Source organism: Hylobates moloch, unplaced genomic scaffold, assembly GCF_009828535.3.
Source record: "Hylobates moloch isolate HMO894 unplaced genomic scaffold, HMol_V3 SCAFFOLD_10, whole genome shotgun sequence".
Lineage (NCBI taxonomy): Eukaryota > Metazoa > Chordata > Mammalia > Primates > Hylobatidae > Hylobates > Hylobates moloch.
The window spans coordinates 86,416,052-86,421,300 of record NW_026652285.1 but is presented as its reverse complement, the minus strand read 5'-3'; positions in this window follow the sequence as shown (position 1 = coordinate 86,421,300).

Genomic DNA, 5,249 nt, shown 5'->3' with positions numbered 1-5,249 from the left:
GGCACTCGGTATATACTGTGGAATGAGTGATTCCATGGCCCATTTGCGTTCCTACCTCATGGGTCAAGTCTTTATTTGTATGAATAAATACTTTCAGAAAGTATTTTTTTTTTTTTTTTTTTTTGATACTGAGTTTCACTCTTGTCCCCCAGGCTGGAGTGCAATGGCTCGATCTCGGTTCACTGCAACCTCTGCCTCCTGGGTTCAAGTGATTCTCCTGCCTCAGCCTCCTGAGTCGCTGGGATTACTGGTGCCCTCCACAATGCCCAGCTAATTTTGTTGTTGTTGTTGTTATTTTCAGTAGAGATGGGGTTTCTCTGTGTTGGCCAGGCTGGTCTCGAACTCCCGACCTTAGGTAATTCACCCGTCTCGGCCTCCCAAAGTGCTGAGATTACTCAGAAAATATTCTTATGGTGTGATTATAATTTTGCATTCTTATTCATTTCATTCTGAATACTTTTTCATATTTCAGTGTAGTTTGTAGTTAAAAGCTTAATGGGGCCAAGATGGGAGAATCACCTGAGGCCTGGAGTTCAAGACTAGCCTGGGCAACATAGTGAGACCCTATCTTTACACAAAAATATTTAAAAATTAGCCAGGTCGGCTAGGCGCGGTGGCTCACGCCTGTAATCCCAGCACTTTGGGAGGCTGAGGCGGGCGGATCACGAGGTCAGGAGATCGAGACCATCCTGGCTAACATGGTGAAACCCCGTCTCTACTAAAAATACAAAAACAAAATTAGCCGGGCGTGGTGGCAGGCACCTATAGTCCCAGCTACTAGGGAGGCTGAGGCGGGAGAATGGCGTGAACCTGGGAGGCGGAGCTTGCAGTGAGCCGAGATGGCACCACTGCACTCCAGCCTGGGTGACAGAATAAGACTCCATCTCAAGAAAAAAAAAAAAATTTGCCAGGTCTGGTGCCATGTGCCTGCAAGCCTAGCTACTCTGGAGTCTGAGGCTGGAGGATTGCTTAAGCTCAGGAGTTCAAACCTGCAGTAAGCTGTGATTTTGCCACTACACTCCAGCCTGTATGACGAAGCAAGAGACACTGTCTCAAAAATAAATAATAAAAGTGTAATGGATGCACAACTTTTCATTCACTTACTCTATTCTTTTTTTGTTTTTGTTTTTGTTCTGAAATGGCATCTCACTCTGTCGCCCAGGCGGGAGTGTAGTGGCGGGATCTTGGCCCACTGCAACCTCTGCTTCTCAGACTCAAGAGATCCTCCCAGCTCAGCCTCCCAAGTAGCTAGGACCACAGGTGCGTGCCACCACACCTGGCTAATTTTTTGTACTTTTGTAGAGATGGGTCTCATCATGTTGCCCAGGCTGGTCTTGAAGTCCTGAGCTTAAGCGATCTGCCCACCTCGGCCCCCCAGAGTACTGGGATTACAGGCATGAGCTACTGCGCCTGGCCTGCTTACTATATTCTAACCTACTTAGTCATGTCCTTTATGTCTACAGCACTTTTTTTTTTTCAGGCTCTTCAAGTTGGAGTGCAGTGATGTGAATCATAGCTCAACTGCAGCCTCAAACTCCTGGGCTCAAGCAATCCTCCCACCTCAGCCTCTGGAGTAGCTAGGACTACAGGCACGCACCACTACACTTGGCTAATTAAATTTAAAAAACAAAAAATTGTAGAGACAGAGTCTCACTATGTTGCCCAGACTGGTCTTGAACTTCTGGCCTCAAGTGATCCTCCTGCCTCAGCCTCCCAAAGTGCTGGATTATAGGTGTGAGCCACCGCTCCCAGCCTATCTAACAGCATTTCATATTGTGATTTTTCCTCTGATGATAAGTGTCAGAGAGCAGCCAATTTCCCTTTTAAAATTACCATAGTATCCAAGGGAAAGGAAACCACGTGCTATGCACAAAGTCTTACATATTAATGTTCATAACAGCATTGCTCAAAATAGCCAAAATTAGAAATAATCCAAGGGCGGGGCGCCATGGCTTACGCCTGTAATCCCAGCACTTTGGGAGGCCGAGGTGGGCGGATCACGAGGTCAAGAGATTGAGACCAGTCTGGCCAACATGGAGAAACTCCGTCTCTACTAAAAATACAAAAATTAGCCGGGCGTGGTGGCGGGCACCTGTAGTCCCAGCTACTCAGGAGGCTGAGGCAGGAGAATCGCTTGAACCTGGGAGGCGGAGGTTGCAGTGAGCCAAGATCATGCCACTGCACTCCAGCCTGGCGACAGAGCAAGACTCTGTCTAAAAAAAACAAAAACAAAAACAAAAAAAGAAAGAAACAATCCAGATGCCCATCAACAGGAAAATGGCAAATAAAAATGTGGGATTTTCTTACAAAGGAATATTACTTAACAATAAAAATAGTTAAGCTACTGATACATGTAACACCATGGATGAATCTCAAAAACACTATGCTGAACAAAAGAAGCCAGATATAAAGGAGCTTATATACTGTACGGTTGTGTTCTAGAACAGCCCAAACAAATCTATAATTTTAGAAATCAGATCAGTGGTTGCCAAGGGCAAAAGAGGGCAATTTGACTGCAAAAGCGTATGAGAGAACACTGAAGTGGATGACAACTATCCAGGTTGTCATTGTGGTGGCCATTAAACACACACGTATAGTTGTAAAAACTAATTGAACAGTAAAGCTAAAATGTATGCATTTTCTTTTATTTATTCAACCTCAAGAAAGCTGATGTTTTAAAAACCCTGCTCCCAAGCAAAACAAATCCAAAAACACTAAGGATTTTGAATGTCAGTTTGGCAATGCACAAGTGAGTCTCCTTATCCCCATCCTTGTCAGAACAGAAATGTCCCTTTTTTTTTCCTTTCGTTTGGTTTGTTTTTTGAATTTGCATTGCTCTAATTTGAGGCTTGAAACAATGATTGGGGTTATCAAGAGGGAAGAGAGCAGGTGAGAGAGTGGGTGTATCAGGGAGCTGGAAGGTTTGTGCAGCTGGAGCACGTGATAAGTCAGAGTGGCCAGACTTTATGTTGAAGAGGTTGGCAGGAGATGGAGCCTGCAGGGCATGGAAGCCAGGCTGAGGGGTTCGCTAGACTTAGGAGGTGTTGGAGAGAAATGGAAAGATTTTAAAAGGGGTTGGAAAGGCATAACCAGATTGGTTTTTCAGAAAGATCACTCTGTCTGAATGGGAAGAATGGGGAGGGCTAGGATAGGAGATTAAACCTGAGAAACCAGTTGGAGCTGATGCAGTGGTCCAGGGATGAGATGATGGGGACAGACTCCAGATACCATTTATCTATCTAACATCTATCTATCTATCATCTATCTATCATCTATCTCTATCTCTATATCTATCATCTATCATCTATCTCTATCATCTATCTATCATCTATCTATCTATCTATCTATCTATCTATCTATCTATCATCATCTATCTATCTATCTAATCTATTTGAGACAAGGTTTCACTCTGTCGTCCAGGCTGGAGTGCAGTGGCACGATCTCAATTCACTGCAGCCTCCGCCTCCCGAGTTCCAGCAATTCTCCTATCCAGCCTCCTGAGTAGCTGGGATTACAGGTGTCACTACCACACCTGGCTAATTTGTGTGTGTGTGTGTGTATTTTTGGTAGGGTCAGGGTTTCGCCATGTTGGCCAGGCTGATCTTGAACTCCTGACCTCAAGTGATCCACCCACCTTGGCCTTCCAAAGTGCTGGGATTACAGGCGTGAGCCACCGCGCCCAGCCCAGATACCATGTATTTTGAGGAGAAGCTGAGCATTGTGTGGGGACAGCACCACCATTAGACCTGGACTATTGGGGCCCAGGGATTTAGAGGGCCCCACATATCACACCCACCCACACACCCACACACACACAACAGTTTATTAAATAACAGATAAGCACCTCTGTCCTTTGGGATCTGGTGCCTGGTACTGGCACAGTGGGACCCACATCACTAATTATTCTCTTTCACAACCAGCACTGTTCAGGCCCCAGGAAACAATCTCTACATGTGGCACTCGACTCTGAAGACAACAAGTGTCCTGATACTTCACGAATGATGCCACTGCAGACATAGGAGACAGACGCTGCTTCACGAGAGGATTTGAGTGAACTTGAACTTAGAGGTAAGAAAAAAGACAAATTAACATTTTAACTCTTCCCTTTCAGCATAAATGCCAACAAAAAAACCCGTTTTGCCAGAAACACAAAGTCTGTTTTCTTGCGATGTGTGGTTAGAGAGATCCTCCTGAGTTAGAAATTAACAGTACTTGCAACAGTTGCACATGGTTGCTGAGAAACATTTGGCAATATTGCATCATTATTACTCCTAAATGTGTGTGTCTGATGTCTGCAGATGGTGCCCACATACAGCCTGAATCTAGTTCCTTTTGTTTTTATTTTTTTGAGACAGAGTCTGGCTCTATCACCCAGGCTGGAGTGCAGTGGCACAATCTTGGCTTACTGCAACCTCCATCTCCCAGGTTCAAGCAATTCTCCTGCCTCAGCCTCCTGAATAACTGGGATTACAGGCGCCCACCACCACACCTGGCTAATTTTTGTATTTTTAATACGGACGGGGTTTCATCATGTTGGCCAGGCTCGTCTCAAACTCCTGACCTCAAATGATCCGCCTGCCTCGACCTCCCAAAGTGCTGAGATTACAGGTGTGAGTCACTGCATCAGGCCATTTGAATCTGGTTCTTGACATGGGCATGTAGAGGCTGCATGCTAGCCTCGTGAATAATTTTTAGTTGTACAAATCTTTTGGACACGATTTAATTAATTAAATTTCTTTTTTTTTTTTTTTCGAGACGGAGTCTCGCTCTGTCGCCCAGGCTGGAGTGCAGTGGCGCAATTTCAGCTCACTGCAAGCTCCACCTCCCAGGTTCACGCCAGTCTCCTGCCTCAGCCTCCTGAGTAGCTGGGACTACAGGCGCCCGCCACCACGCCCGGCTAAATTTTTGTATTTTTTTAGTAGAGACGGGGTTTCACCGGGTTAGCCAGGATGGTCTTGATCTCCTGACCTTGTGATCCGCCCACCTTGGCCTCCCAAAGTGCTGGGATAATTAATTAAATTTCTAAAAACTTAAATGTAAACATGTCAGCTTCATTTAAAATACTTTTGATTTATAACATTCAGGCACTTAGGCCAATGGTCTGGGGTCTCCATCTGCTCGAGTGTAGAGATCCCAGGTGCAGCCTGCATAGGGGAAGGGTGAGTAAGGAGAGCTACTGCCATTCAAAGCGGAGCTGTGCACTGTGAATGCCGTGCAGAGGCGCTTCCGAGTGCCCCTCCTCGGCGGGA